Genomic DNA, 25,056 nt, shown 5'->3' with positions numbered 1-25,056 from the left:
TAACTGTATCTGCCTGATATTAAATATTTAAATGGATAAGGCTATTTAAATTCACTGGTAATGATAGCCACAACAGGATACGTTCTATTCTAAAGGTATGGGATTTTGCTGAAGAACATTTAATTCTACTGACAGAATAAAGAAAATACAGGGTATAGCCTCATCCTTTATAATGTCAGTTTTTTATATGTAAAGGAAATATTATGACCAATCTGTAAAAATAATGGGTTATAGATTTGACATCATTTGGTTTTTAATTTTAACAGTTTTGCAAAACCTATCTTCCAAGAGTATTTCATTCAAAAAATACTTCCTTAAGCATAAATCTGTAAAATGCCAGTTGTGTAAATGGTACTTTGTCAGGACCTTTGGGAGATTAAAGAAAACAAAAGATGCAAGTTTCACTTACTTTGAGAAAAATCATACATACACACACTTATGGAAGCATCACAACATATAAAAAGTCGAAGATAAAGTTTTAACTTCATAAGATTCAGGTGTCATAAAACAGAGGCATGATAAACTGTTGTGGGTAACTCATCTTTTTAAAAAGTTCTGAGTTTTTTATTTCGTCAAATACAGGTCCTCTCCATGTAGAAATAAATTTCTAGGCCCAAGATGGAGCTGCCCCTGCCTGGGGTGACATATCAACAAACCAAAACTTTCTTTCATGTCACTGTAAATGCAGTTTTTTTTAGTAGAAACTCAGTATGTCCGGTCATCCAATTCTAAAAGTCAAGCTATCTCTGGGCTCTATACTTAATTCTTTGTTCTTTCTCACCCTGAACAAGGCTGACTATGTTGTCCAAGCCAATCAGATATTTTCTGCTTTTCTCCGTCTTATTTTTTATCCTATAAAAGTTTTCCACCTTCCATTCCATTTTGCAGTTCACCAAATGGAAACAATCTCCTTCATGAACAGTTAAATAAAGTTCATTTATAGCATCTAAATTGTCTTCTTTAGTCACTTTAAATATCACCAAATTAATCAGATGTGAAAGTTCTCTTGAACAATCTCTATGTCCCCATTCTATTGAATACTGTTATTTATCTCTTCAATCTTCTAATAAAATTACCCCCAATTCACTGTGCCTTTCACTCAACCCATATGAACAAATTTATACATCAGACACTTTGCAGGCAATGGGGAGCAAAACTGATTGGATTACATGACACCTCCCTAAAAACTATTTCTGTCTAATGGGAGAGATGGAAAAGAGGCATTCATGCTATGGTGGGCTAAGCACCAAGACTAGGGAAGAGCTTTTCATTCAGATATGGCAAGCTTTTCCTTAATGTTCTAATATTGGAGACATATCATGAACTAAATACAGGAAAGGCCAAAAACCATAGTAGGGATGGAACCACACAGCAGATCGAACAGCATGCCTGGCAGCCTCCAAGCACAGTAGAACTCATTGTGTTTGTTAAGAAAACACAAGTTATTCAGTAATGATGGGAAGAAAAAGGTGTGAAGAAATAGTGAAAATAATTAGCCCACCAGAAAGTTAGACCCCAAATGAAGAACTTTTCAAGTCATCTTAAGAAACTCAGGTGTAATACTAAGGCAACTGGAATCCATTAAAGTATATCAGAGAAGAATGGTAGGATGGGTTTCCTTCTAGGAAGATCAACCTTAGTTCACAGTTTAGTTCAGTTTAGTTGCTCAGTAGTGTCCGACTCTTTGCGAGCCCATGGACTGCAGCATGCCAGGCCTCCCTGTTCATCACCAACTCCCAGAGTTTACTCAAACTCATGCCCATTGAGTTGGTGATGCCATCCAACCATCTCATCCTTTGCCGTCCCCTTTTCCTCCCACCCTCAATCTTTCCCAGTATCAGGGTCCTTTCCAATGAGTCAGTTCTTCGCATCAGGTGGCCAAAGTATTGGAATTTCAGCTTCAACATCAGTCCTTCCGATGAGTATTCAGGAATGATTTCCTTTAGGATGGACTGGTTGGATTTCCTTGCAGTCCAAGGGACTCTCAAGAGTCTTCTCCAACACCACAGTTCAAAAGTATCAATTCTTTGGCGCTTAGCTTTCCTTACAGTCCAACTCTCACATCCATACATGACTACTGGAAAAACCATTGCTTTGACTAGATGGACCTTTGTTGGCAAAGTAATATGTCTGCTTATTAATATGCTGTGTAGGTTGGTCATGACTTTCCTTCAAGGAGTAAGCGTCTTAATTTCATGGCTACAGTCAGCATCTACAGTGATTTCGGAGGCCCCAAAATTAAAGTCTGTCACTATTTCCACTGTTTCCCCATCTATTTCCCATGAAGTAATGAGACTGGATGCCATGATCTTTTTTTCTGAATGTTGAGCTTTAAGCCAACTTTTTCATTTGCCTCTTTCACTTTCATCAAGAGGCTGTTTAGTTTTTCACTTTTTGCCATAAGTGTGGTGTCATCTGCATATCTGAGGTTATTGATATTTCTCTAGGCAAACTTAATTCCAGCTTGTGCTTCATCCAGCCCAGCATTTCTCATGATGTACTCTGCATGTAAGCTAAATAATCAGGGTGACAATATAGAGCATGGACTTACTCCTTTCCTGATTCAGAACCAGTCTGCTGTTCCATGTCCAGTTCTAACTGTTGCTCCTTGACCTGCATACAGATTTCTCAAGGGGCAGATCAGGTGGTCTGCTATTGACATCTCTTTCAGAATTTTCCAGTTTATTGTGATCCACACAGTCAAAGGCTTTGGCATAGTCAATAAAGCAGAAATAGATGTTTTTCTGGAACTCTCTTGCTTTTTTCGTTGATCCTACAGATGTTGGCAATTTGACCTCTGGTTCCTCTGCCTTTTCTAAAACCAGCTTGAACATCTGTAAGTTCATGGTTCATGTACTGCTGAAGCCTGTCTTGGAGAATTTTGAGCATTACTTTACTAGCATGTGAGGTGAGTGTAATTTTGTGGTAGTTTGAGCATTCTTTGGCATTGCCTTTCTTTGAGATTGGAATGAAAACTGACCTTTTCCAGTCCTATGGTCACTGCTGGGTTTTCCAAATTTGCTGGCATATTGAGTGCAGCACTTTCACAGCATCATATTTTAGGATTTGCAATAGCTTAACTGGAATTCCATCATCTCTACTAGCTTTGTTCCTAGTGATGCTTCCTAAGGCCCACTTGACTTCGCATTTTAGGATGTCTGGCTCTAGGTGAGTGATCACATCATTGTGATTATCTGGGTCATGAAGATCTTTTTTGTATAGTTCTTCTGTGTATTCTTGCCACGTCTTCCTAATATCTTTTGCTTCTGTTAGGTCCATACCATTTCTGTTCTTTATTGTCCCCATCTTTGCATGAAATGTTCCCTTGGTATCTCTAATTTTCTTGAAGAGATCCCTAGTCTTTCCCATTCTGTTGTTTTCCTCTATTTCTTTCACTGATCACTGAGGAAGGCTTTCTTACCTCTCCTTGCTATTCCTTTGAACTCTGAATTCAGATGGGTATATCTTTCCTTTTTTCCTTTGCTTTTCGCTTCTCTTCTTTTCACAGCTATTTGTAAAGCCTCCTCAGACAGCCATTTTGCTTTTTTGCATTTATTTTCCATGGGGATGGTCTTGATCCTTGTCTCCTGTACAATGTCATGAACCTCCATCCATAGTTCATCAGGCACTCTATCAGATATAGTCCCTTAAATTTATTTCTCACTATCACTGAGTAATCGTAAGGGATTTGATTTAGGTCATACCTGAATGGTCTAGTGGTTTTCCCTACTTTCTTCAATTTAAGTCTAAATTTGGCAATAAGGAGTTCACGATGGCATTTCCTAAATTGTAACCACTGTCTTATTAATAGTTCTCCAAGTGCGCTATACATTCTCTGAGTGCCTACGCAAAACAAGCAGACCTAAGCAATGAGAACAACTGAAAACCTAGTCATCCACATGATAAGTTTTAAAACGTGCAGATGTTCAATGGCCATTCTTGGGCTGATTTTTTTGCTGTGTCTCTTGAGGTGTTTTCTGAGGCACAGCCTCCAGTAAAATAATTTGAAGAATAGATACAGTGGTCCAGCCAAGGCCTGAGTCATGCTGACTATCAACAGGTCCTCATTGATTTCTCACCATCACACAATTACTTTTCACCCGTTCAGAAAGGGAGAAATATGCTGACTGGTGGCCTCGTTGACATCCATGATGGCTCCCTATAGTTTTTTCTACCCTCCCTGCACAAAACTGTTGTCTTAAGAGTCATACTCTCAGAACCTCTTCCACAGGGTTATGTCCTTTGTTCTTTCTGCACATTATTCTCATAGTTTTTGACCACTGTTTAAATTCTCCATCATTGGAAATTTTCACCCTTGGCTTTAGGATACAGCCCCTCCATACCTCCGTGGGTAAAGAATCTGCCTGCAATGCAGGTGATGTGGGTTCAATTCCTTGGTCGGGAAGATCCCCTGGCAAAGGAAATGGCAACCCACTTCAGTATTCTTGCTTGGGAAATTCCATGGACAGAGGAGTTAGTAGGCTACAGTTCATGGGGTTGCCAGAGTAGGACACCAGTCAGCAACTACACCACCACCACCACAGCTCCTCCATGCCTTACTGCTCTGGCTTTCTACTTTCTCTTTATATTCTGATTGAGTCTCACTCTCCATTTCCTGTCTCTCATTTTCACCAAATTAAATTCAATAAATGTATTTTCTTAATGTCTGGGACTTTGTACTAAAGACGTGATAAAGGTATTTTGAGTACAAACCTTAGAAGTAAAGCAAAAGAGGAACTAAAATTGTCTGAACTGTAATGGGTTTTTCCCATTTTTGAAGAAAAATTTTCAAATGAATACCTGGAATGTTCTCTAATATCTTTGAAGAAAGCAATTTAATCAAAAATCAGAGTGCTTCTAGTTAATTTAATTCCCTCCAGACCCATATTCCTTCCAAATTGCATACTTCAAAACTACAGAGCCAAAGAATTTTAGTTGCCCTCTGAGGATGCCTGAAGAGAAGAGGGGAAAGGTCCATGAAAGAAAATGAAACTAAAGCTAATTTATGGAGAGAAAAGGAAAAATAGTGAGGAAGTTTCAATTAATCTGTGATTGATCTAACACTTAAGAACTATTGTCAAGAAAGAAAGCAATACTAGAATTTAAGTAATTATTTAAAAGCTATTAAAGGGAATGCACTGTGTAGGGTATCAATACTATAGCCCACATGAAGGATGGATTGAAACAATATAGGAAATTACTAGCTTAAAAATCTAAAGTTTGCCATACCATAGGGACACTGTAACTACAAGTTTAAAAATGTAGGGTAAAAGTACATAAGACAGAAATGGTTACAGATTGTAACTTGGACAAAATCTTAGGTACCTGGACTGGCTACAGTCACTGACAACTGGGTTTTGAGATAACTGAAGAGTCTAGGGTAGCCCACTGATTATCTTAAAATAGTAGACCTTCCAGATCTCTATTGCTAGATGAAGGGCAATTCCATTCTATGTAGACACTGTAGTATTTAAGCAAGTCTAACCTGGGTTGTGGTTTTCACAGGAACAACCAAAGTAATTAGAGAAATTGTTTGTCAAAGATGTATTCTGTAAAACTACCAGAGTAACTGACATGCAAATGATGAAATGGATATAAGTCAGGATGACAATTATTCCTTACAACTAAACGAGGTGTTACTCTAACAATAGTTGCTCTTGTCAGTTTTGTGTCTGATCAGGGAAATTGATTCTTTGTATGTGTATGTGAAGATGTTAAAAGTCCTTTATGTCCAACTGTGATATTTTGGTTTTTACTTGTATTCAATGAGACTGAGCAAGGAAGAACGAGAAGACACCTATTTCTGCAATTTAGTGTCGAGTGGAAGAATGTGCATGCATGTGAGCACGCACCACCACACACACACTCAAATCCACACACATGGGTGTATACAGGTGATTCTCTGCCTGCGAGGCTCTGTGCTTCCCAGGGTTAGCATGACATATGCATGTGCGTGCTGTGTCCTGTGTAGATACTGTGTAGAAACCCATTTTCCAGGCTCTTTCAGCCTCATCTCCTATCTCATTTTGAAGTCATCACTGTGGTTCTGCCATGCAGAGTCCTCTTTCTCTCTGGCTGCATTAACTTCACTGCCTGTCTAGCCATCTTTGCTCCTAATAACAGTTGTCTCCAATCACATAAAGATCCAGGCTGTTTTATACATTTCATATATAATATTTCTAATCATAATTACTAAATAAATTGGTGCTACTACTATTTCCATTTTTCAGGTGAGGAAACAGAGGCTGAAGTATATTAAGTATCTAGCCAAGTCCCAGAATTAGGAACTAATGAAGCCGGGACTTGAATTTAGTCTCTGCCTAAAGAATCCATATTCTAAACTCTGTGTCTATAAACTTCTGCCTTGTCTCAAGGGGCAGAGAAGCTGCTAACATCAGCGTTGTGGCATCTTGGTGTTGTTGCATCTTAGTGTTAATCCCCCTTATCACTGTTCAGAATTAAGCTAAACCCAAACCCACATTCCCCTGTTGTTGACATGAAACCGTCACTATCCTTTTCATCCTTCCTTGCCCATCAGTGGATATTTCGTAATATAAAGTATTCACCATGCAAATTAGGTAAAGAAGTAGAAAACATGCTATTAATATTAGACCCCGGGTTACCATTTGGGAAAGGAATTGAGGAAAATATGCAATGAAACATGAAATGCTTTCTTTCTTCACATGCCTTTGTGGAGGGAGACTTGGACGAATTTTAGACACGTATATTAAGATTTTAGGATTGAACACTTGCTCGAGTTCTATTAAAACTTAGACCAAAAGTTTTAACTTTGCAAGAGGAGGGCTACAGAAAGTTAAAAAGGACAAATTGCTGAAGGCTGGTAGAAAGAACAATTCTAACTTCAGCTACCGGTGGTTCTCTTTTCAGGCTGACCTTCTTCTGCCTCCTAGGGCACACATTAGCATGAGTAGAAAGTGCATTAACTCGGGTGCTCCAATCCTCTGCAATATCTGAAAATTTCCAGACTATAGAAAGCTTATCAAAAGGTACACAGAGCTACCCCTGCTGCTATCAATTAAAATGCAATCAATGAAAACTACGGGGACAGTTTCTCTCCAAACTGAAAATGACATGCTGAAGTCCTGTCCTTCAAATATCTCCATTACTCCTGACGATGTTGCTGTTGCCCTGTCTTTGGAGCTTTCTTCTTCACCCTAACCCACTTAACATCAAGCCATGGCAATCTCTCTCCATCTCATTCAGCTCTTACAACACATGACTCACACACAGTAGGCTCCAATTGAAGGGTCATGAGCTTTGGAGTCTGGTTCAAATGTCAGTCTCATCAGCTGTGAATATTTAAACCCCCCCCCATTTTCATTAAAATGGGCATTTTAATAAACCTCTTTGGGTTATTTTTGAAGACTGTAAATGTGATAGTGCATGAAATATATTGAGTGCAATACTGGCTATATTGTGAGCTCTTAGCAAATGGTTGCAAGTGTTATCATCATGTGAAGTCCATCTTAGAAAAGATATTCAAGCACACCCAGGGGAAACATATCACTCATGCTCACATCAAATCCAGCTCTCCACCAAAGGCATTCAGCACATGCAGATTGTGTAAGAATTCTCCTACACAAGAATGTCCCTTTAAGACCCTGATAGGTAACCATTTTACCTAATTTCAGAGATACTTAAGCAAAACGAGAAGACAGAGGAATCTGTTTCAATTCAAAGAATAAGAGAAAAACCCTGAAAAAGCAGCTAACAAAACAAATAATTTACAAGATAAAGAGTCCAAAGCATTAGTAATAAGAATGCTAACTGAATTAGGGAAAATAATGGATGAACGCAGTGAGAATCTTAATAAGAAACTAGAAAATATAAGAAAAAAACAGTTCGAACTGGAGAATAAAATAACTAAAACGAAGGAGCCTGGTAGGCTGCAGTCCATGGGGTCACCAAGAGTCAGACACAACTGAGTGACTTCACTTTCACTTTTCACTTTCATGCATTGGAGAAGGAAATGGCAACCCACTCCAGTATTCTTGCCTGGAGAATCCCAGGGACAGAGGAGCCTAGTGGGCTGCCGTCTATGGGGTCGCACAGAGTCAGACAAAACTGACTGTGACTGAAGTGACTTAGCAGCAGCAGCAGCAGGTGATACAAAGAATGCATAAGTACTCGGGAAGAAAGAATAATGGAAATTACCCAATAAGAAGAGCAAAAAAATAAAACAAAAATGAGAACAGTTCAAAGACCTCTGAAGCAACATCAAGTATACCAACATTCACATCATAGAGGTCCCAGGAGGAGAAGACAAAGAAAAAGGTATTGAAAATGCATTTGGTGAAATTGTGGATGAAAACTTTCCAAACTTGAAAACGGAAACAGATCTCCAAATACAGGAACCACAGAGGGTCCCAAACAAGATGAACACAGACCCACTCCAAGACATACCAGAATTAAAATGGCAAAACTTAAAGACAGAGAATGCTAAAAGCAGCAAGAGAAAAACAGTCATTTTCAGAGGAACCTTCATAAAAGTAACTGATTTTTCTCCAGGAAGTTTGCAGGCCAGAAGGGAGGGGCATGAGATATTTACAGTATTGAAAGGAAAAAACCTGCAACCTAAGCTCTTATGCCCAGTAAGATCATCATTTAGAATTGAAGGAATGATATAGAATTTCCTAGTTAAAAACAAACCACAAAGAGCTAAAAGTGTTCATCAAAATTAAGCCAAAATTAAAAGAAATGTTAAAGGGTCTTCTCTAAGGGGAAAAGAGTAGACATTCAATTTATTCTTATCTTGCCATTATTAGAATGACTAGACTCACCTTCCACGCAAAAAGTGTATGCATTTAAAATTCACTTTGGGTTTTTCTGTCTCTGGTATGGTTTACCCTATAGCCAAGGGATGTATTCTATATGCTGCTACATGTCATGTTTCTCAAGCACTTAGTACTTAAGATCCCTGAGCGACTCAAGAACATCTCAGAACTACCTGCTGCCTTTAAAATTAAATACAAATTTTTGTTTTTCAATAACACACTTATCCTGCCTATCCTACCAAACACTTTTCTCTTTCTTAGACAAACAAGCGAAATGTACTACCCCAGGTATACCTTTACCTATTTCACCTGGAAGCTTAGCGTTTTTCATTCTGCTTCATTTCACACAGGAAAAGTTTCTGTTGGGTGACTACCAATTCATATTTCTTCATTTTTATAAGCCCAAGTGCCATCTTCACTGAAGGTTCTTTCATTAACACCACTCAGCACTGAGTTCTTCAGTGCAATCCATATGTACTCAAAGTACTGGCTTTCAGTTTGCATTTTATTCATGTGTAGTACATTGCTTTGCTTCAGAAAATTTATTCAGTATTTGTTTGTCTTTCAGGTTTTAATATGCTCTTTGAAGTGAGATAACAAATATTTTATATGCTATCTATCTCAAAGTTAGTGAAAATACCAGGATACCAGAATAAACATTAATAGGCTATGCTCTTTAATAGTGTCCAATATCAGATCAAAAGGTATATGTATGAAAGAGGTATACGTATTTCCCTTCATTTAGGTCTTATGCTATTCAAGTTTCCACCCTCTACTGGAAAAATCTGGAACTGAAGGAATGCTAATGTATCTCTATTGTGTGCTAAGCCACTTCAGTCTTGCTCTACTCCACAAGCACTATGGACTATAGCCTGCCAGGCTTCCCTGTCCAAGGGGATCCTCCAGGCAAGAATACTGGAGTGAGTTGCCATCCTCCTCCAGGGTATCCTCCCAACCCAGGGATGGAACCTCTGTCTCTTATTGTCTTCTGTGGGTTATCACTAGAGCCACCTGGGGAGCCCACTCTATTGTTCTTACATAAATAACCATCTAGCACTGACTGTTTACAACAGGCAGCTCATTCACTGAGGCTCAGAACTCAAATCATAGTAGAGTTTCACTTTTTTCCCTCTTTCATTTCTTTCTAAGAATGTTGCTATGGAAACTACACTGGGTTTTCGTTCTCTGTCTTCGTCATGCTTCTGCTCAAAAGCCAGGGAGAGAGAGACATAGATCAGTGAGGCAAAGTGACAGCCTCTGGGGATAGAGGAAGGCCATGGGGAAAGTATGTATTCTCAGGACACTGATTCACAGCTACTCTTCCAGCGAAGACAGGTCGATTTGACCATCCTTTAGGGGGATTTAATTAAAAACCAGTATGGGCCAGACTTTATGTAGTGTGGTGGCCACATGGATCACCAGCATCCAACAGTGGCATGTCAAAGAAGATGTGGGGTACTCAGAAGTGGCCCCGCACATATTAACAGTTTCTGTTGTGTGCTTCTTTCAAGTAAGACATTCATTTGGTACTCATCCTTTTTTACCCAGGGAGCTTTACTGACCATGGGTTCAATTCACTTTTCATGTTATTAGGTCACTGGGGGCAAGGAAGGTTGCTTTCCCATCCCTCCTTAGTTCTCTCAGTGGTGGGGACTTTTACATATTGATGAATTAAAGGAAATACTCAGGCTGCAGAAATTATAAACTGCTTTTAAGGTGCTCTCACTCCGGCTGCAGCAATGGCTGCTGCTAATATTTCTGCTGTGATATCTTTTATACATGACTTTACCGTTTTATAGATACCATTTTATTTTTCTACATATTTTTACTTCTTCCTGTATTAGGAGAAGGTAAGGAGCTGTTTGGTGCCTGGAGGCATCCTACAAAGTCCCCTGTGAATCCCTGATAAATCAGCAGTGGGTTTCTGGTTCTCAACGTGGAAAACCCTTGTGTCCATTTGCCAGGCAATGTTTCCTAGGAGTGAACTCTGCCAACTTTCATGGCATCTGGCAAGCCAGGAACATGTTCTGAGAATATGAGATTTGATGACCATATGCAGTTCTCTCTTGTCTACATACACTGTCCAAATCTTTCTACCTTACTCTCTGAAGTCTTACACCTATCCATTCACATCTTCCTTTACCTTCATTCCTGCCCCTCTCTCACTTCCTTCACCTCTAACTCAAACCCTCCATTCAATGGAGCTTTTAAGGTTTCAGACCCTGCAATCACATGGCCTCCACTGTACCTCATCTCTTCTGATCATACATGGAAAAGGAAAGAAATTCAAGTCCTGAGGGTCTAATTTCTTAAGTTGTATCTCTTATGCTAACCAATAACACTGCCTATGAACCTACCACTCAAGCATACGTATTCTTGCTTATATGTAACATATGAATGTGTGGTGTATGAAGCATTGTTGGTGTCTTTAAGAGCTCCTAAATGGTAAAACAGTTTTCTTAATACAATAAGTCAATTTAAGATAGTCTTACTTAAAAATACAATGTACCAGGTGCTATATGAAATTTTGGGAACGCAATAGAAAATAATAGTACCCAACTCATGGAATTATTAGCCTAGTAGAGGCAAGTGCAAATAAGCAATAATGAGGTTTGAAGAAGGCAGTACAAAAAAGCATCATGGAATACAGAGAAGGGGAACACAACTCGGTTTAGAGATGGACAGGTACATGAGTAGACAAACAAGTTGTCTTGGTGGAAGCCATACCTAGTTTAAGAACTAAACAATGAACATCTATTGGTAGATAAATAGGAGGTGAGATGTGGACAGTAAGGTGAGAAGAATTTTGGAGGCTGAAGAAAGAGCATACACAAAATCATGAGAGTAAATAGAGCATTACACACTTAAAGAACTACAAGGAATTTAAGATGGCTAAAGTGTTTGGAAATCGAGAGATACTGTTTTAGGATTAACAGAGTCCAGATTCCCTAGGGCCCTATATGTCATGGTAAAGATCAAGAGATTTGGCCTGACAATGAATGTTTTAAAGCACAGAAATAATTTGATCAAATTCTTAAAATATGGTAATCTAGGAAGAGGACAATGATTGCTTGAATTAAGGCTATTGTAGTTAGGATGGATAGAAGTGGATGGATGTAGGAGATACTGAAGAGGTGAAATTAACAGAACTTGGTAGACTTGACTCCTAAGGGTAGGAACTGTGCTTACGTTCCTGTGTATCCTTCACAGTGCCTGCCATGGTATTTTAAGTGCAGAAGGGATCTGATAAATATTTGTTGAATGAATGAATAAATGAAGCCTCTAAAACCTCTCTCCCTAGAAGAAATATGAATTACATTCATGTTTCATTTATAAGGAATGTGATGAATGCTGAAAGCAGAAGCAAAGCTTTTTCAGCATCAGTCTTGTTGAAGGAGCTAGTAAGTAGGAATTTCAGAGTACTGCTGTGTTCAGTCCCAGGGGACCATGGCTGGTTTGAGGCCAAGGATTCAGGGCCTCCATCACAAAGGCAACTGTAGTAATACCAAGCAGTTAAGGAGGTAAAGGGGCAGCAAGGAATCTAATTTCGAAGTTTCTCATTGTAATACAGATTCCTGGAAACAAGACTGGCTTCTAAAGCGCTGCAACTGCCCATATCAGGAGATGGAATATGTCACATGAATGCACATGCTGGTCTGAAAAAGTTGCATTGAACTTATGAGAAGGCAATGAGATAGCTAGTTAACACATGGTATTCTGAAAGGTTCATTCCAACCTGGCCATCTTGGCTAGGCATAACCATGTAATTGTCAGATTAGTTTATCCAACTCTTTTCCTTCTTTCCTTCCTCTCTTCTGTTTCACCCTTTCTCTCTAGTGCCCCTCTTCTCTTCCCCACTTTCCTCTCTTTTTTGCCCTCAATCTCTCCTTCTCAGTTCTACTCCCACCCCCTTGCCTGAGCCTGGCATCAGTGTTAGAGTCAGGGAATTCGTCAAAGATTCATTTAAATCTTATCTAAATTGACGTGGGGGAGATAACGCATATTTGCCTCCAGCCCAGATCGCCTAACAACAACTTCAACCACACACACACAACCAACATAAGTGGTAGCTGAACACAATATTTATATCTAATGTCTCTTTACCAACATTAACAATAAAAAAGGTATTAAGAAAATGACTGTACTGTAGCCATCAAAATGCTATTTGTAAAGGGACTTAAAAAGATGGGAAATGCTTTTGTTATTGTGTTAACAAGGAAGAAAGTTAGAAAACAAAATTATATTTCAGTAAAGAAAGTTTATTTGCTTCAGTCGTGTCTGACTCTTTGTGACCCCATGCACTGTAGCCTACCAGGCTCCTCTGTCCATGGGATTTTCCAGGCAAGAGTACTGGAGTGGGTTGCCATTTACCTTTTCCAGAGGAGCTTCCCAACCTAGGGTTCAAACCTGGGTCTCCCATATTGTAGGAAGATGCTTTACCTTCTGAGCCACCAGGAAAGTCAGCCAGGTAAAACAGCCTTTAAATACCAGAAAGTCACATACTGATATGTTATGAATGATTAACTTTGCTTGGTGGTGGTGGTGGTTTAGTCGCTAAGCCATGTCTCACTCTTGCGACCCCATGGATTGTAGCCTGCCCATGGGATTCTCCAGGAAATAACACCGGAGTGGGTTGCCGTTTCCTTCTCCAGGGGATCTTCCTGACCCAGGAATCAAATCCCGGTCTCCTGCATTGCAGGCAGATTCTTTACCAACTGAGCTAACTTTGATTAAAGCTTTCATGTTCCCTATCATATAGTTCTATAGTTACAATTTGCCTGCAATGAGCATGTGTTAATTCCATTTCATAGAGTATATTTTAAAAGGAAGGTACCAACAAGACAATATTTTGTCTATAAAATGCCTTTGAGTTCCTCTGTAGTTTGTTGGTAGTTTTTCGTTTGTTTTGCTTTACATCTTGTGGCTATACCTAGCTGTGTACGGGGGTGTGTATGCATATTATTTCCTTGTTTTTTAGTGACCAATGTGACTTTAGCTCTCAGTCCACAGTCTCAGGCCACCCCAACAATGACTGCAGCCATGAAATTCAAAGATGCTTTCTCCTTAGAAGAAAAGCTATGACAAACCTAGACAGCATATTAAAAAGCAGAGACATCACTTTGCTGACAAAGGTATGTATAGCCAAAGCTATGGTTTTTCCCATAGTCATGTACAGATGTGAGAACTGAACCATATAAAATGCTGAGTGCCAAAGAATTGATGTTTTCAAATCATGGTGCTGGAACAGTACCCCTGATTCATTCTGATGTATGGCAAAAGACATCACAATATTGTAAAGTAATTATCATCCAATTAAAGTAAATAAATATTTTTTTTTTAATGTGGTGCTGCAGAAGACTCTTGAGAGTCTCCTGGACTGCAAGGAGATAAAACCAGTCAATCCTAAAAGAAACTAATACTGAATATTCATTGGAAGGAGTGACGCTGAAGCTCCAATACTTTGGCCACCTGATGCAAAGAGCCAACTCATCAGAAAAGACCTTGATGCTGGGAAAGACTGAAGGTAAAGGGAGAAGGGGGCAGAAGAGGATGAAATGGTTAGATAGCATCACCAACTCAATGGACATGAGTTTGAACAAACTCCAGGAGATAGTGGAGACAGGAGCCTGGCGTGCTTCAGTCCGTGGGGTTGCAAAGAGTCAGAAATGACTTAGTGACTGAACAGCAACAACTCAGTCCAAATAGGCCAAAGGATGCAATTCCATGTGATCTTTGAAAACATGTTTTGGAATTATACTTGAATTCAAGTCTCTGATCTGTCAATCATTAAGTATAAAACTTTGGGCAAATTACTTATTTCACTTAACAGAATAACAGTCAGATAATAATAGTGAAGTGAAGTGAAGTTGCTCAGTCGTGTCCGACTCTTTGTGACCCCCTAGACTGTAGCCCACCAGGCTCCTCCGTCCATTGGATTCTCCAGGCAAGAATACTGGAGTGGGTTGCCATTGATCTTGTAAGGCTATTGGGAATATCATGAAATCATATATGAAACAAACCAGTTGGCAGAGTGACTGTTGAACAAATGTTTGTTTTTATTTTGATTACATGGGGACATACAGCGGACTCTGGCCAAGACACTGTCAACACTTTACCTTTTGATGATGCTGACAACAGGAGCATGTTCTAACTTCTGTAATTTCCACAGAATTCAACATAATTGAGGACACATTGTTGTTAAGTTGCTAAATCGCGTCCAAATCTTTTGCAATGCCATGGACTGCAGTCCACCAGGCTCCTCTGTCCATGGGATTTCCCAGGAAAGAATACTAGAGTGGATAAGCATTTCCTACTACAGGGAATATTCCCTACCCAGGATTGAACCTATGTCTCCTGCATTGGAAGGCAGATTCTTTACCACTGAGTCACTAGGGAAGTCCCATTGAGGACACATACAAACCCTTAAACTCTCCTATCCCTCCATACCCTGTCTGAAAACATCAACAGACAGAACTTGGAACAGCAGTCATAACCTCTTCAATATGTGCAAAATTCATATGTTATTGTCTCCTGACTGCTATTATTCTGTCCTTCATATGAACTCACTTGCTTAAATGGAAAAAAAAAATATGGTGACTCTTATGAAAGTGTTGCTGCCATCTTCAAGGGATTATTTGATTTACTAATTGTAGTACAATGAGGAAATTTGTGCTACATAACATCTACAAGAAGAAAATGGCTCCACATAATTAAATGTCCTCCTTAGATCCCAGAACTGAGGTGCAGATCTTTCCATGGATGCCAGCAGTATCATTCACTTCACTTTAATGTATTAGCACATTAATGTTCAGCTCTTTCTGAGGATGGTGGGCACGGCTGACATGAAAATGAATGCCTCTAAAATCAGAATCTCAGGTACTCTGATACTTGGGTAGAAATGATTTAGGGATCAAAAAGCTTTTCCATCATATCTCAAATTATACCATATATGTAGTCACCTCTACCATCTGAAAGGTTAACTTAGATCATCCCAGATACCACAAAGAAAGGTAAGACAAAATCATCAGCAATGAAGTCATAGAAAGTCTACCAGCACAGAAGTGATTCCTGCTACAGCACAGCTCCATTCATCTGGACAAGCCCAGAGGATGGATGGCAACTGTATGGCAGATTGAGTATAGACAGGGTCAGGGGAAAGAAGCAGAACAGTGACATATTAAAACACCATTCAATAATGTCACACCTCCATGAAATGTTGGGAGCTGTAGCAGCAACATACAGAATGGGCTGGTTTAAATCAATCCCAGAGAGAATGTGTCTTTTCCTGTAAGTACAGCCTGCAACCCAAGGAAAGAGGCCAAACAGTAACAGTAAAGACTCAACAGACAGGAGCTACAGTTACAAAACAAAGAGCAGTCAAGTAGCTTGCTGACCCATTACATATTAACAAAGCTACAGGCTCTTTTTTGGCTTTTCAGTGATAAATATTAAGAAGTACAAACACATACAAATATAAACACACACACACACACACACACACACACAAAGTCCAACAGGCACATTTTTAAATACACAGAGCTACAGAATTATAGAATAAACACAGAAGTCCTTTTCTGCCTCTTTGGTCCCAGTACCTCTATATACATGATTCTTTAAAAACAGAGTTCACATTTTGTTGCCAGTTCATGGTATTTAAGGCTTTTGAACATCTCCTTTTTGCATATAATGCTGTGTACTACCCTAGGCGGCACCTGTGAACTTGCTCAAAAACATCTTAGCGGCATACCTTGTGCATTTCAGGGATGCGTGAATCTGAAGTACGTGTGTATCTTTTAGTGCCTTCTGTCTAGCAAAATGTCATGCCACTCAGTACAGACAGACCTGAAGACTGAATCTGTCCTGAGTTAAGAATCTGTGAACTGATCTGTTGGAGTTTTAACAGGCCAACAAACTCCCTAGAGGGACTCAGAATTAATTCTCCCAATATGAACCTCATTGAACTAAATTCTCCTAACAAATATACCTTATATATGTTAACTGTTCAAAATCCCTAACTTGCCCTGGGTGGGAAAGGATAATGAAAAATATAAGTTTCTGGGTATCTAGTTAACTATTTTAACCTTAATACTCCTGAGAGGAAAACGTGTGTGTGTCGGGGGGGGGGGGTGGGCGGGCAGGGTGGGTGAAGTAGAAAATTGTACAAAAATAAGAAACTGGTTTAAAAATACACTCTGACCTTATGGTCCCACCCATGTACATGATGATAATTATTGGGACACTGCAAGTCCTCCTAAAGCCAGATGGTGGCAAATATAATGTTTTCTCGTGAGATGATAGCAGGACAGCCTGAAGAGGAGAGCAGGGCTTCACCTACTGGAAAATGGAAAGACAGAAAGATAATAACCGCTTGTTGACTATTTGCAGTGCCTCCTCACCACCTTACTACTCGAGGAACAAATTCAGACAACTGACAAACAACTGAAGGATAATGTAAGAAAGGAAGCATAAAGATAAGAAAGTAACAAAAAACTGGAATAGTGGAATTAAATAAGATCTCATGGAAGCTTCTGGATAGTGAGAAAGATTTGGATGCCCACCCTTGGGTGAGCTTCTGGTCAAGTCTGATCAGTATTCTGGCTTCGTTTGATAAGACCATGATAAATCAGTACCTATATCTCATTCTAGGCAAGCTTGGATGGTTTGCACAACATGGCGAATAAATAAATCTAATGATCACCAAAATATAAGTACCAAGTTCACTAGTTTATTGACAAAATATTATCTAAACATTCATCAAAAGGCAGTTATTAATTTAGGTTTCAACAGTACAACAGTAAAGAAGATGAAGAAGTCTCTCCCTCACACAATACACCTTGTTCAGAAAAACAAATAAATAATATATGAGGAAGTGATGACTGCAAAGAAAAAAAGTGAAGCAGGATAAGGGGGTGAAATGTAAGAGGATGTTATCCTAGATAGGATAGTCAGAAGACTCCTCTGAGGTGTTCATCTTGAGAAGTGACTCAAGAAGAATAAACCAGATGCAAATATGTAGTGGAACACACCACTCCAGGCAGAGGAAAAGCAAGGGGAAATGATCTGGTGTGGCTATGGTGTTGTTTAGTCGCTAAGTCATGTCTGACTCTTTTGTGATCCATGGACTGCAGCCCACCAGGCTCCTCTGTCCCTGAGACTTCCCAGGCAGGAATACTGCAGTGGATTGCTATTTCCTTCTCCAGGGGATCTTTCCGACCCAGGAATCAAACCCATATCTTCTGCATTGGCAGGTGGATTCTTTACCACTGAACCACCTGGAAAGCCCAATGGGACTGTACCCCTGGCTTATTCTAAACCCATCAAGGAAACTGGAGAACTATGTGAGAGGGAGATGAGAAGGAGAAGGTTAATTCAGAAAGTGGGCCAGGGCCAAGGTCTTGGAGGTTCTTCTGGGTCATTCTAGGATATCTGGTTCTATTCTAGAAGTAGCAGAAAGCAGAAGGAGGGTCAAAATGGTGGTAGGATCTTATTAACACTGGAATGATTCATGAGATAGCAGAATTAATTTGAATACTTACATAAAGGTTTCTAAATTTTTATTAAAATATCAAGTTCTTAGACTACATATCAATTACAATCCATTTTTTGTTTTAAATATATTTAAGGAGGTTAGTAAACTTTGGGGGCTTCATTTTAGTAACATTGGCACTTACAATAGCTAATGCACAGGCAAGAGTGGGTTTTAATAAAGAATAAGAGGTTTGGGCAGGCAGTAGAAATTTACCTGGATGACAAGAAAAGCACAGATTGCTTGAGGCTGAAGTGGCTGTGGTGACACTGGCCAGAGTATGCACTGTGTACAAGGAACCTGATGTGAAAATCTGGAATGACCAGCAATGAAGACACCCTCTAAAAATTAAGGTGTTACATAAACAAAGGTTACCATTAAGGGTCAAAATGTTTTCTGGATCATAGCAACCTTCCCATGACAATGCATCTAAAGAAAGAAAAGGATAATCGGAAGCAGAGGTAGGTCAGCTATGGAACCACATACACCATTCTGTGGTCCCGTCCAGGGAAGGGACATCTGGCATTGTCAAGCTGCTTGGAATGTCTGTTCTTTCTGGCAGGTAGATGGAGATGGATGCATGCTGCCATTCGAGCCTGATGAGACTAAGCACCTGAAACAGGCATCCTGTTCACCAAGCAACCTTCTGTTAACGTGGCTCCCCATGTAGCTTGCCTACAGGGCAGGAATTCACTGGTTAGACGGATGCAAATGTCTGCTCCACTTAACCATAATATTTTTCATTGTAAATTAATACAGTGGCTTTCCATTAATATGCTTCAGTCTTCTGTGAGTGGGTACAAGTCATCTCCTCTGAATAATCAGCTCCGGGCATTAACCAGACCAAATGTGAGGACCTGCATTGCTGAGGTCTGGGCTCCAGCTGTGATGAATTCACCCTGAAACGCTACCCTGCAAGGTCTCTTGGCAGCTGGCCTCCTCCTGGGACACACTGACCTTGCAGTATCTGACATCTGAAATGTCGACATATGCATTCCAACACAGGCTCTCCTGGGAACAGTCACCACTGGGGCATATGTGCACGGAGTCGTAAGATGTGATTAATTGAATATTGAAGAAATGTCTCTACTGGTGGGAGAAGAATTTTAATTATGTATACTATAGACAAATTATTTAAATATGATAATAGCTAATCTTTTATTGATTTCCTGAGCACTAAATGACAAACACTATTCTAAGCATTTTAAATATAATTTAAGTACTATATTTATTCCCATTTTAGGGACTGGAAGAACAGAAGGTAAGAATAATTTAGGTACTTGCTCAGGGTCATATCAGTAGTAAATGATGGAACAGTGATTTGAATTCAGACCTACTATCCCCAAAGTTAAGAGAATATGCTCTAGAGTCACACTTGCCTTGACCAGAAACTTGCTTCCACCACTTAATACATTTTTTTACCTTGGATGAAACACCAATTCCACAGATCAGTTTTACCTCTAAAAATCTAACATGTAGAGTTAGAAAGCAACAATGGACTTATATAAATAAAGTACTGAGCCGTGTAAAGTGCTTCATGTGATGAACAAAGTGAGCTCAAGAAAGGTCATCTGTTAATGTAACAGAGTGTCCCAAACATTTACTATGTGGAAAGTAATACCATCAATACATATGCAGATCAGTGCTTGGATCTAACTTTTCACAAGTATCCTTCTTATTCTAGATAAACACCTCTGATACTTCATAATATAACTTTATTTATATATGCTTCATTCTAAAATTTTCAATCAGGCTTTACCCTGGTAGCTCAGCTGGTAAAGAATCCGCCTGAAAAGCAGGAGACACCAGTTTGAGTCCTGGGTCAGAAAGATCCACTGGAGAAGGGATAGGCTACCCACTCCAGTATTCTTGGTCTTCCCTGGTGGCTCAGCTGGTAAAGAATCCACCTGCAATGTGGGACACCTGGGTTCAATCCCTGGGTTGGGAAGATCCCCTGGAGAAGGGAATGGCTACCCATTCCAGTATTCTGGCCTGGAGAAGTCCATGGACTATAGAGTCCAAGGGGTTGCAAAGAGTCAGACACTATTGAGCGACTTTCACTTCACATCATTATAAAATTTTCAATCAGGTTTCAAAACCATACATAGATAAATACACATAAATATGTCACATACCAAAAAAAAAGAGTAGTGAAAGAAAACTAAGGGTGGCAGGCGTGTATTTCTGTAACTTTACATGAACTGCACAGTTCATCTGGCTCTGAGCTCCCAAGCAGCCCAAGCCAATGGGATCATGTGGCTGGTTTAAGGTTCACAGTGCCCATAAGATAAAAACAAACCACTTTCCCCACATTTCTGAGGACTGAGAGAACTTATCTGCAAGGGTCCTCACAAAGGTGGTATTCTATAAGGTAGCCACATCATTAATCAACTCACCTCCTACAATGCATGCAGCACTATACTTCTGTAGTTTTAAAATAGCAAAATCACATTTCAAGGCTCTAAAATAATATCTTTAAAAATAACAGTATCAGCTCGAATGAATGGGCTCTCGAATGACTTGAAACTGGACTGCTTCACTATCCTGTCCTCGTCCACAGACTGTCTCATCCCTTTGTACCAGGTGCTTTCAGATCACCTCCAAGCTTGTTGTCATGTCCCGTCCTTGTCCAGATTTCCCTCTGCAAAATGTCAGGCTATACTTTCCCTCTCATCAGCTTTTATTCCAAAGACCCGGTGCTTTTTTTTCCCCATTTCATTTTGGGTTATATTTTCCAATTCTCTGGCAATGCAGAGAAGAGGTCAAAGCCGTTCATCTGGAACTAGGAAAAAAACAAAACAAAAAACCTTGCACCAAACAGCAAGCTTACTATTCCAAACAGTAAATGGCTGGGAGAGAGCAAACGCCTCTGGAACCTGAAAACTTGGCTTCAGACAATAAATCAAAAGCACTTAAGTTAGTTCCAAAGCACCTTGGGCTTTCATACCTGACTGGCAAAAAAATTGAAATAAAAATAAAAAGGATAGTGATGAGGAATAGAAAAAGGCATCCTCCCTAACGGAGCTGTAAAAACGACTGGAGTGCGGTCTCCGGTGAGCTTGGCGTCTGCTTACATAAGCTGCCCAAACATATCCCACATCAGCATCCACGCTGCAGCTCCCTTGCTTATACCTTCAAGTCCATGGCCTTTCATGTCTTCCCCTTTGTCTGTCTCATCCCTGTGCATCAGGTCTACCATCAGAGGTGACATATACACTGTCACTGGCTTTTGAAAACACTCATCCTAATCTCCACTTCCTTTTTTTTTTTTTTCATCTGCAAAAGTCTGTGCCTGTTCGCAGCCCCAGAAAGACCAGAAGGGCCAGGACCAGGCTAGCATGGAAAGGTCATTCTCACACTTTTCTGCAGTCTCAAGTGGGAAGTCCCACAGTTCTCACAGAGGGAGGCTGTCTTTTTCCCTGACATTTCCAGATTTAGCTCCAATAAAATAACTAAAGCCCTGCCTTGGACATTTGAGAACAGCATGCTGTCTGATAGGGCTGATTCTGATTGCAAATCATATGTTCTGCTCAGCACTCAGCACGTGGTTGATAATCTTCCAGTCGCGGTTTCCGTCTCTCTGGCCAGGGAAAGCTAACTGAACTGCACTGTGCTCTGCCTTCCCACAGCTTCCCCTCATCCTCTTCAGCCACCCTGCTCTATTCTGGAGAGAGTTCTTACCAGCTGAGTTGTGGCTTTCACCTTGGCTAGATACAGAAAGGGATGAGAGAAAGAAAATGAACTGCCTCCTAATTAATTGAATGCACCACTCCTTGTCACTGGAGATGAAGTAGAAGACAGTCACTACGCCTGGTGGCTGCGGATGATCACCTCACCCCCTTTCCACGTTCACTAGCTCCTACAATTTTCTTTCTTCTCACCGAGGTATCACCCACAGCCAGTGGAGAACAGGTCCTGTAGAGTCTTGGCCAAAGTCCTCTCTCAAAAGCTCAGTGAGTCTATGTTTAGGTTAAAAATAAGCCTGGTGCAAGAACAGCAATATTGAAGGTGATGAGCTTCCCTTTAACAAATGAACTTACAGTCTCCAGTGACTGGGTAGGAATGCGGTGGTATAATTTTCCTAGCACTCCCCTAGAAGAGAGTAAATACTGTTCTTTGTCTTCCCAATGACAAAACTGCAGAAAAGAAAGTTGACCGGGCTTGTTCAAGGTCATGGAAGTGTGCCGAAAGTTTACATAAAAAAGCAAAACAGTTTCCAGATGCCCAGTCTGGCATGGGACCACTTGGCAACCCTGATCTCGGATGCTGTGTCCTTGGTCAAAGCCTTGGTGGGCAACACGTGTCTAAGACTGAGTTGAAATGGTGGCAGACGTTGAAGTCCCGGCATTATGAACTCGGCACTCTCAGTGTCTCCATCCGCCCCTGATTTAATGTGGACGGCAGTATCTCTGCCACTGACAAGAACAGCATTTCTTGTCGCTCCGTGTACTAAGCTATTTCTGCCATGACATATATCAACTGGACTGGGATCCTGAGGATTTATTGGGAGTGTTAATAACTGCATGTGAGCTAGGTCCCGGCTCCTCGTCTGCAGCCCGGGGGAGCCCTGCTAAGCGGAGCTGAAGTATATTCTCTTTTGGACAGGAAGCTCATATTTAACGCAGAGCTTTGTCTTCCCTGACTGCCCTTTGAAAAATTATGTTTTTAGTAAATAAATATTTAACAGGTTTCCTCGTGTCTGCATGTTCTATTAGTTTGGCAGGATTCAACATCCTGTACTGTGAAAGCACAGTATAAGATAATCCTTTTGTAAAAAATATTATTTTTATGGACTCTTTTTATCTGTTTACCTGGGTTGTTTCTTAGAGTCACATCCCAGTATTTGTTTTCAACATACGGACATCCATACTTTGGGGCATTTAAACATGTTTCAAAAACCTAAGTTTGAAGAGCTAGGAAACACATTGATACCATCTGATACTAGGAAACCTAACCTCACAGAAATTCTTCCATGTCCATTTAGTATTCTCTTCTTTTGCTTCTCTGACTCCTTCCCTGAAGCTCACTTTCCAAACTGCTAAGACATGGCAAAATTGGATTTGTTCCATCTTAACCAAAATAAAACTGACTACAACTGAATCTATTATGTATTAATTAAATATAAGTAGAGAGCATCTATCTACCCACTTGGTTTCCAAACCATTGCATATATCAAATTTAACTGCCTCTGGGTTTTGTTAGAAGCATTTCCAGAAGAAGCCAACTGTGGTTAAAATTCACAACCTGTATATCAGATATTGCAATTGCCTGGAGATATTATTCTTATGGGCATTCATTTATTTCCAATTTCCACAACATTCTTGGAAACTTCTGTATGAAAGGCAAAAAGAAAAATAAAATAGATACTGCCAGGATATATTCTGATGTATATAAATAGATATCTATCAGTGACTATTATTTCTGCTCCTTAATATTTATAACGGTTATATGTTCTTCTTTGAACTCTGAGTTGGCTTTTGTTGTTGTTTTGCTGTGTATATTATTCCTGCAACACAGACATGTTTCTTCTTTTGGTATACATCCTTATGTATACATCATATTAATTAGATACATGTATAACATGTTTATAAACTGTGTGCTTCATCGTAGCTGAGGAGGAAATGAGATGGGGAAGAAAAAAAGAGAGCATGAATTGAAGGAAAGCAAAATATAAATATACTTGCATCTAAAATCCAGGTGGCCTCATGTCAGTACAGACTTGGGGAAAACTAATCTAATACTTCCTTTTACAGAAGAGGAAACTGAGGCTCAGAGGGGTTTGCCTGATGTCTCAGAGAAAGGTACATCCGTGCCTAAAGTCAACAGGTCAGTGTCATTTTCACGCTGCTGACCCAGAGCACCTGCACCTAAGGCAGCTGCTCCTTTCAAACAATGCTCTTCTAGTTCTGGTTCCATGATCCTATGCCGCATTTAAAATACAGAATTAACCCCCTACAGTCTCCTCTACCCACCAATAAGAGGACCTACAAAACTTCCTAAGCCCTTCTGTCGTCTCATCATTTCCCCCTTTGTATTTTCCTGCTTAACTATATGAGGACACGCATGTAGAAAATAAAATGAGTGTGTGGTGACTGAATACCTAGAGAACACGGATACCTCATGCCTAATACAGTAGGCAATCAATTATGTCTTAAGTTCTGAATCAATGTGCAAATAAATAAATCAGAAGGGATGTGAGATCTAAAATCATATCCAAGCAAGAGAAGAAACAATAAGGCATTTCTAAAATATCTTACCAACAATCTATTTATACAAACCTAACAGATAATCCCGGGGTCTCTGCTACACTTAGGAAGACAATTAGAGACTCAAAGAATAAAAATCTGTCCACACCACCCTAACCTCCCCTTGTCCAACATATTTGTCTTATATTTTAAACACCATGTAGAAGCATAAAAAGGTGTGAATTTATATAGGCCATTAGAAAGCAGTTCCAAACAGACCACATAGAGATCACAAAGCCATCATCTGCTAGTGTTGGAATGTCTGGATAGCTGTGATGAATGCATTTGCAAATATTGCTGTGAAGTAATTTCCTTCCATTGCTGGAGTACTCCAGATAAATTAGATTTCCCTCTAATCACATCTGCTGCCTGTGTATGAGAAAAGAGAGTTTGTCTTATGTATATGTTCTTGGAGGGTACTAATACTCATGTATATGTACTTTGTAATATGTACTTGGAGGGTAGAGGGCAGACAGACATAGTGGAAAGT

The 25,056-nt window shown here is 39.9% G+C and overlaps 1 long non-coding RNA gene across 5 annotated transcripts in view; it reads right to left on the bottom strand.

The window, feature by feature from the left end:
- LOC147379953 (uncharacterized) overlaps positions 1-25,056 on the bottom strand; it is a 759,110-nt gene that overhangs the window by 650,689 nt on the left and 83,365 nt on the right. Inside the window, exon 2 of one of the 5 annotated variants that reach the window (XR_015134358.1) lies at positions 18,335-18,996. The exons of the other annotated variants lie outside the window; for them this stretch is intronic. This is a non-coding gene — a long non-coding RNA (uncharacterized LOC147379953). Of the gene's footprint in view, positions 1-18,334; positions 18,997-25,056 lie in introns of those variants that run through there. 5 annotated transcript variants of the gene reach the window in all.

Source organism: Bos grunniens, chromosome 1 (genome assembly GCF_055505025.1).
Source record: "Bos grunniens cultivar Pamir isolate PY7600 chromosome 1, Bosgru_T2T1.0, whole genome shotgun sequence".
Lineage (NCBI taxonomy): Eukaryota > Metazoa > Chordata > Mammalia > Artiodactyla > Bovidae > Bos > Bos grunniens.
This window is presented reverse-complemented; position numbering and strand designations above follow the sequence as displayed.